The following is an 8,735-nucleotide window of genomic DNA, read 5'->3' as shown; positions in this document are numbered from 1 at the left end:
CTCTTCTGGGGTCCCAAGACTCTTGTCTCCCTCAGGAAAGGACAAAAAGCGGCAGCTGTAAATCCGCCTCCGAGCTCATCCCTGGGGCGTCGCGGCACCAGATGCGCTGTCGTGGGTAATGAGCTCTCTCCCGGGGCTGCTCTCCCACGGGTCTGACCGCGTGCCAAACGCGCTAATTGGGCGCCAAGTACAAGATTTGTGTTAGGGCGTCTGCTCCAGCACCTCTGCTGTGCTCCCAGGATGGGATCGGACAGCGCTGGCCAAGGAGACGCTTCCGGAAGGGCTCCTGGCTACACTCCAGGCCGCTCCGGCCCCCGGGTGGGGCTTCCTGGTGGGTGAGGGGTCCAGCTGTGCCGTGGCCAGTGCCCTCCCATCACCCGCCGTGCGGGGCTGGGCTTGGGCCTCAACGTCTTTGTCCTCGTACCCCCAGGTCTTTATTAAGTGCCTTTCGTGGCGGAGAGGGGCAGACAGGAGGCAAATTAATAACCGAGCCTGACAGACGCAGGGTAGCATTATGGACACGGTGGCCCCTGCACTGCTGCTGAGGGCGCTTGCGGCTACCTGGGGGAGGGGCAGCTTCCCTGGAGACCCGCCCAGGAAGTGGGGTTCAGTCTTCAGGGAAGGAGCTGCCTATGATGGGAACCAATTTGCACTTTTAAAGGGTCACTGGGCTGTGGATGGAGGGCTGGACCAGGCGGGGTTTCAGGTAAGAGTGATGGGGTCCCCGCCCCGTTCCCGGGTAGGGGCCGGCACACAGGGGGCCTTGGTCTAAGGAAAGCCTGACAGCCGGTGCACAGGTCGGGGCGACTGCTTGCCGTAGACCGGGCAGCCTGTCCTGTAGCCTCCCATACGCGAGGGACAGCCAGGCTGTGAAAACCCCCCGACTTTGAGGCAAAGAGCACCCCACGGCCCTTGCAGCACGTGAGGGGCTTCCGGCTCCCTCCCAGCCTGCCCGCTGCCTGGCCATCCAGCTGTCCGGGCAGTGCATCCGGCAGGGCTGGGCAGGGGAGCGAGCTGGGCCCGGGAGCTGGTCTGGCACATGACCCCCAAAGGCTCAGGCGCTGTGTGCAGCTGCCAGGCCACTGAACCCCTCTGCCACGGGGCTAGGGGGTACGGGCACCCCCAGGCGCTGGTGGCCTGTGGCATCAGTATGTGGCTTGGTCTGTAGGGGCCCAGTGAGCTGCCTGAATTTCATGGTCTGGCTGCCTCTTCCTACAAAGGGCCCAGGAGAGGCTGTACCTAATTTAATTCAGCTAAGGAAGCTAATCCACCCTCCCAGCCGGAGTTCCTCTGCTCGGCCCAGGGGACTTGCTTTGCTTCTCCTGGGAGGACCCCACTCTCTCTCCTGATGACCAGCTTGGCCATGTGATTGCTGTGGCCAGGGAAAGATGGGCGGGAGGACAGATGCCAGCCCAAGTGGAATCTTTAGGATCCCTCGTGTCCACCAGTTTCCTGGCTCTTTGTCTCACCATGAGAACGGCGTGTCCCAGACCTGCCCCAGGTGAGAAGACCGGGATTTGGTGGTGATGGCCCTCTGGGGTGGGGCCTTGGGGAGGAACGGGGCCTTGTGTCTTTTCTCACCTGCCCCAGGTGAGAAGACCGGGATTTGGGGGCAGACACTGCCGCAGGCCCCGGGGACAGCGACCCCCAAGGACGGAATGCACAAAAGACGCCACATGTGGGAGGTCTCACTCTCTATAAGATCCGGCCCCCACAGAACTAACACACACACTCACACTCCCGTCTGTGCCCCTTCTCCCACCGGGCCTGTGTCACGGCATCTTCATGGAACCGCTGTTCAGGGCCCAGAATTGCTCGGTCCTGCAGACCAGTTTTGTGCGTGTCCCATAAAGGGTGTCACCTTTAGCAGTTATACTGCGAAGACCACGGGGTACACATGCAAAACCTCTGACATCCTTGTTAGGATAAATTGCTGCAAGCCCCTGACCGGATCTGAAGATTTCTGTATTAATGCTGCTGGTGTGTGTAGTTACAGCAGGTGTCTTTGGCCTTCTGTGATCTTACGTTGTGTCTTGCTTTCCTTCTCGCCTGTGGTCCCCCAGTTCTCATCCTTTGTCATCCGGTCTGCTTTTTAGTCTCTTTTGGCTTGGGCACAACGTGGGGACCCAGGAGCTCCCCCGGGAGTCCTGGGCGGTCCAGGCGAGAAAGGTAGGGCTGTCCCTGCCAAACAAATGCAGTTTGTGGCTGCGTACAGACGTCTGTGAGCAGAAACCGTGGGCCAGACGGTAAAGCCTCTACGGTTCATCTCAAGACAAAGCTACAGCTGACAACAGTGGAAGCTACAAGCTGTTCTGAAGACAAACCTGGCACCAAAATCCTTAAGAGTTAAAAAAAAATGACAGAAATGCACAAAGAAGCAAAAAGAAACCCAATTGTGGTCATGAACCCTAACTCACCCTCCGCATCCATGACGGCCCACGTTAGTTGCAGACACTGGAAGGATAAATGATCAATGCTGGGATCTAATAAATATATCGAGTTCTCCGTCCTGAACACAGAGGCATGACAGAGTTACAGGAGTTGACCATACATTATTCACAAAGAAGATATCAGTAGTTTCACCAAAATAGACAGATTGCTTGTATCCTGGGAGCACAGTAACCCGGGGTGCGGCCATGTATGAAGTGTGAGACGCCCACGAAGACATGCAAAGTGGGGGGACCCTGCTATGACAGCACTTCTAATATACTAGCACTTTGGGGAAATCTGCGCGTCGTTTCTTCATTAAATATATGGACACTCACCCAAAGAAAAGTCCTGAAAGTACCCGTGGCACCAAACCCTGCCCTGGGGAGCAGCCTGGGGAGAGGGAGGAGCCTGGGGAGGAGGGGCGGAGACTGGGGAGGAGGGGCGGGGCTTGGAGAGGAAGGGGAGGGCAGATCTTGCCTGCCTTCTTGTAGTCTCTGCTGCGCTCTTCGGTTTTTTCTATGAGCAGGGATTACTTTTATTAATAAAAACGACAAAGGCCCACATCCTGGGAACTGAGTGGCCGTTGGTCATGACTGATGAGGCCGGGCTGGGGTCTGGGAAGACCTGCGTTTGTTTGAGCTCGAGGACCATTTTCTCCGGCCGAAGTGAGTTCGGAACAGCCTGCCCTGTTGGTTGTGGGTCTGTCGGCAAAACCAGCAACGCAGCAGGAGGAAGGCCGAGCCCACGGGGCTGGGCGGCAGTGGGGTCAGCGGGCCGAGAGTTGTGGCCGGTCGGGCACTGCCCGAAGCAGGCCGTGGGGCGAGGTGGTCCTGGCCACGGGGTGCCCGTGACGCCCCCGTCCTCTGAGCAAGTCCCCCCTGACTGGTTCCTAAGAGCACCACGAGCCTGCTGGGCCGCAGCCTCGGGCTTATCCACGAGCCGGCCTCGCCCGCTCGTGGCCCTGGCTTTCACGAGCCTCCGCCGCGGACTGCACCCCGCGTGACCTTCGCCGCGAGGCCATCCCCGTGCCTGCGTGGGAGCTGTCGTGAGTGCGAGGACTTGGGGGCTGGTCCCCGCAGCGGGGCAGCCTCCTCGGGGCCGCCCTGCGCTGGGAGAGGCCTGTGCCGGGGAGGACCCCGCCAGCCAGCGGCCGAGCCCCTTCCCGGGAGCGCACCGCCCTGCACGTGCCTGCGAGCCGCCTCACCCCGCACTGCAGAGTCGGCTAGAGGGGCCGGCTGCAGGCGGAGCCGGGCGGGGCGACGGACACACGGTGGTGGTCAGCGAGGGCAGGAGGACTGCGCGGGGGTGGAGGGGGGCTGGAGGGCAGGGCAGGGGCCACACAGGAGGCGGACGGCCCCCATCGGGATCTGACCCCTCCCGGCCCTGCCTGGAACAAGCTCCCATCGGGACCAGGCCGGCTCTCCTCCAGCTGATCTGAGCTCTGCGTCTGGGCAAAATCGTTTGTTTTTAATCTTAATTTCTCATTAAACCGGTTCCAGAGCCAGCAGATCAGGTGGTGATTCTGTAGCTTTATAATACTGACACTGCAGCTGGGCAGATGGAATGAGCCAGGATGCCTGAGTGGTCAGGATGCTTGGATGTTTGGAGCCTTGAGAGCTCTGATGCTTGGACGTTGGCCCCAGGACGGCAGAGGCTGCAGATAAATCTTCTTTCCACTTTTTACTCAAATGCTAAGATTTAGGCTCTAAGGCTGATGTCTATGCTGAGTTTCCAGGGAAATCCAAAATAATCTGTTGTGAGCGGTGGATCTGAGGAAAGGGCTCGGGGGGCAACAGGCGGCCCGGGGTGGGAGCCTTGTGGACGGCGGCCTGGGCCAGGATTCCGGCTCCTCAGCGGATAGCTGCCCCTGTGCCCACGACTGGATCTCTGTCTACACTTGTCCTGGTTCCTGAAACTTGTCCCCATCGCCTGTCACTGCCCTGTCGTTCCTCAGGGGTCAGGTGTGACGGGTTACACCACAGCCAAAGGATGCTGTCTGTGTCAGTGATGGCCACGCGGCCAGTGTCATGACATGGTCCCCAGAGGCAGCGGCAGAGGCCAAACAGTGTCCTTCTCCCCGGGCTTTCCCTGCCTCCAGCCACCCCCCCCCCCCCCCCCGCCTGCCTGGGGCTCTGTCCTCACTGACCCGGCCCCCGTATCCAGTGTTCCCAGCCTCCACCCGGAGCCTCTCCTCAGAGCCTGGGCCCGTCCAGGCACAGCTGCCCCTCCTGCAGAGGCCACAGTCTCGCCCCCTGGGGAGGGGCTCCGCAGGCCCAGCAGACCCCCTGATCTCAGGGCACCGGGGCAGAGGAGGCCTCTACCTTATTATCCTGATGCCACCTCTCACCTCGCGTCACAAAGAATTAAAATCTATAATAAGAAAATTTAAGAGCTCCCCATCAGCTCCTTCCCGGCCATTAGCCAACCGCACGGGGGTATTAATCTCCTCATCTCCCCTTGGTCTCGATGAATTGTGATAAAAATGTCAAACAATGAGATTATATTGGCCGAGAGAGCCGTGTGATTGACCGGCAAGGCAGGGCGCGTCCCTGGAATCACCCTGACCGAGGGGGCGGGCTGCACGCTGCAGTACAGCCCCCGGGCCCCCCTCCGATTCTGCGTGGGCACCCGGTCCATCCGAGGCCGGCGTTGGTCCAGTGAGCAGGGCTGTCCCTAGGGAAACCTGCTGCTGGGCGTGGGGGCCTTGGGGACCAGAGTGATGCTCGGGGGGGAGGGGAGGAGCAGGCAGCACCCACACAGGACAGACCCCTGGAGGCGGGGGTCACAGGCCCCTCCCAGAGTCTGCCCCACGGAAACGCTCTACACGGAAGGGCTGGCCCATGGAGACGCCCCGGGGTCTGCAGTCAGGCCCGAGCCGGGAGGGAGTTTGCAGGCGCCACTTCCCAGGAACCATGCTGCCTTCTTCTTTATAAGGGTGGAGACGTATTGAAAATTGATTTCTCTGCTGGAAATGGGATAATTAAACTGGTTGTTTCTATCTCCATCATCGTCATAATAAAATGAGAGGACAGTGGGTTATGCACGGCATGAAGTAATACTGTATGTCTTAATGCAAGGGAACATTAATTGAATACAAATGGCCTTTCTTGAAGTTGCTGGGTTATATTTCAGAGATATGGGATAATGATGCCAGTTAATCATTTTTACAAGATATAAAATTACTGGCTCCTCCAGGACGATCATTAAGGAAAACAATTGTTCACAGTGAATGAAAATAGAGTTTTAATTATTTAATACAGAAATTAAACTATTAGAGACAGCGTTGAATGAGGGAACTTAATAGAAATTTATATACAAGCGCCTGTGAACATTTTAGCTTTATTAACCTGCCTAATTTCTTAATCCAGATCAACCTGGAAGGGCTGCTTTAGCTGTGATTGTGAATTAACCGCTTGCAGAGGAGGGTGGGCCCAGGCTCCCCAGGCCCCAGGTGGATGGGGGAGCTGGCCGGAACCACAGGTTCCTGGGAAGCGTGGTGAGGGGCAGCCGCGCCCTCAGGTGGGCACCGGAACACCCCACTGGGAATCCCGGGGCGGGGGGTGGGGGGCGGTCCAGGAGCTCAGAGAGCCCGTGCCTGGAGGTGTGATCCTGGGGCCATGGCAGACCAAGGCCAGGGTCTCCCACGCGGCCAAAGCGGTGGCCACGTCATGGAAGATGGACCTTGGTCTGTGCCTGGCGATGCTGTTCCGTGGGATTCGATGAGGAAGGAGGTGCTGACCCGGCCGGGAGCTGGGACCACCCACGAGGCAGGTACTATGAGCATGAGCCCCCCACACCCCGGCTGGCCCAGCTCCAGAGCCCACCGTCCCCAGGCCCCCAGCCCAGTCTGCTGCTGCCCCCACTCACCCTCCGGTGCCCCCGCTTCCCCAGTGATGAGCGGGACCCCAGGCTGCCTTGCCCCATCCGGAGAGGCCCCCTCCAAGCCCGAAGGGCCCTCGTCCCGGTGCATCAGATCTGTCGTGTTTGCAAGCAGCCTGTTTGAGGGTAGGCATGCTTTAAACAAGGTTTCTGATTAAAATCTTGAAACGGGAAGTCCTTTACCATGTCGTGTGAGACCACCAGGAGCTCACTGTGCAAAAACACGAGGAAAATCCAGAAACTATCAAAACATGGGTTTCTGCCTTTGTGTGGTTCTGAGTGCTTTTCTCCCTTTAATCTCCCCCCCCCCCGAATTTCCTACAATAAAACATATTGTTAAAAGAAACTCCATATTTTAAAAATATGAAAATCACTATTTCCAAGACATGAATTTGGAAAACAAACTGAACTTTTAAGTAGGTGACTGACGAGCAGGAACCGACTGGTCCGATTCGCCGCCTGCCGCGGGTGAGGGACCGACGCTGCCGCCTGGGACCCGGGGGCCTGGACGCAGGCAGAGCAGCTGCGAGGACGACGCTGGGCCCCTCTCCTCCCCATCCGGCTCGCCCTGGGTGCTGCACTTTCCGGGGGAGGGGGTGGGGCTCCTGGGTGACCAGCTCAAGGGCGTGGAGCCCATCCGGAGTCTGGAGCTCAGCTTGGACCAGAGCCGACTGTCGATGGGGAAGTCGGAGGCTGGGCGAGGGCAGTGGGAAGGTCTCCCTGGGTCTCCCGGGCCCCCCGGCCCCCCGTGCCCCGTGCCAGGGCGCCCCATCATCCACCTGCGTCCTTTCTGGAATGTTTAGAACTTGCAGATCTGGTCGTCCTTTCTCAGAGGGCTGAAGGGCTGTCCACCATTCAAATTGCATTCTGTCTCCTATTATTACCAATAAATTCCAAGTCATCTTTCTTCTCCTTATAGTTTTTAGGGTTACATAAATTTCACCTACGCAGTTCTTTCATGCTTGAATGTATTACAGAATGCCACTTCTGTTATAGGAGCTAATTGATACTGTGATTTGTTATGTTGCTGGGACATAATTCAGAAAGTTACCCTAGAGGCTTTGATGCACGGAACGGCACTCACTGTTGAACATGTCTCACAGGGGCAGATACAGCATCAGGTAAATGTGACGCTGCACAGATGAAATATTTCCAGAAGCTTTTATTCTTGTTGTTTGGGTGGGTGCCAACATCGTTCTAGAAGAAAGCTCATATTTCCAACGCTGCTTGATTTGAATTTATTCCCTGGTCATTAGTTAGTGCTTTAAAAAAAAAAAAAACTGGAACAAGTATGTGTATATATTTGAAAAAAGGAAAAAAAAATCAGACACAAAAGAGGGGAATCACCACCTCTCAATCTAATCAAAGATGAGCTTTTAAAAAAATGTTTATGGTGAATTAATTATAGATTCACAGCAAGTTGCAGAAACAGCAAAGGCAGTGCAGTGCGCCCTACACCGCACACACGCCCCCGGGGGGGTTGCCCCAGATAGCGGCAAACCAGGAGCCCAGGCTGGTGCTGCAACCCGGGCTGTGGACCCGGTTCTGTGTCCACCACTTCAACAGGCATTCGTGTGTGTGCGTGTGTCTGTATGCCTGTGCGTCTGTGTGTCTTGTATCTGTGTGTGTCTGTATGTGTCTGTGTTCTGCGTGTCTGTCTCTGTGTGTCTGTGTGTGTGGGAGGGGCACTGTGAAATGTTATCCCATGTACAGATTTGTGTCACTGTCACAACCGAGGTACAGAACCTGGCTTTGCCCCAAGGCTCCAGTGGGCCTGTTCTGCATCTCTGCTGTTCTGTCCTTTGAGGATGTTGTATAAACGATACCACAGGGCGTGATCTCATTGGTGTTGGCTTCTCCACTCAGCACGACGCCCTTGAGGTCCATCCAGCCCTGGTTGGCTTCCTTTCTGTCGTGGGCTTTCCAGCAAGTAAATGTGCTGTTTGCTTAACTGTTCGAGGTGAAGGCATTTGGGTTGTTTCTAGTTTTTGCTCTAAGGGGATGGAGCTGCTATAAACATTCATGCATGTGTTTGTGTGAACCTAAGTTCCCATTTCTCTGGGATAAATGCAGAGGCTGGGTCATATGCTAACTGCACACACAGTTTATGAGAACCTGCCAAACTCTTTTCCAGAGGGTCTGCACCATTTTAGATTCCCAACAGCAACGTATGGGAGACCCAGTTTCTCTGCATCTTCCCCAGCATTTGGTGTTTGTCACTATTTTTCATTTTAGCTGTTTTAGTAGACATGGTGGTGATATCTTATCTCGGTCTTAATTTGGGTTGTTTTTTTTTTTTTTTTTTTTTTTTTTACTATTTGGGCTGCTGTGTGTCTCGGCCCAGGAAGTCTCAGTACTGCTCACTCTGCACCTAAGAGCAGGGACGCCATGCCGCGGGGATGCAGTCTTGCCAGCTGGTGTCCGGG

This window comes from Balaenoptera ricei, chromosome 16 (genome assembly GCF_028023285.1).
Source record: "Balaenoptera ricei isolate mBalRic1 chromosome 16, mBalRic1.hap2, whole genome shotgun sequence".
NCBI classification, from domain to species: Eukaryota; Metazoa; Chordata; class Mammalia; order Artiodactyla; family Balaenopteridae; genus Balaenoptera; species Balaenoptera ricei.
Note: the sequence above shows the minus strand (reverse complement) of the source record.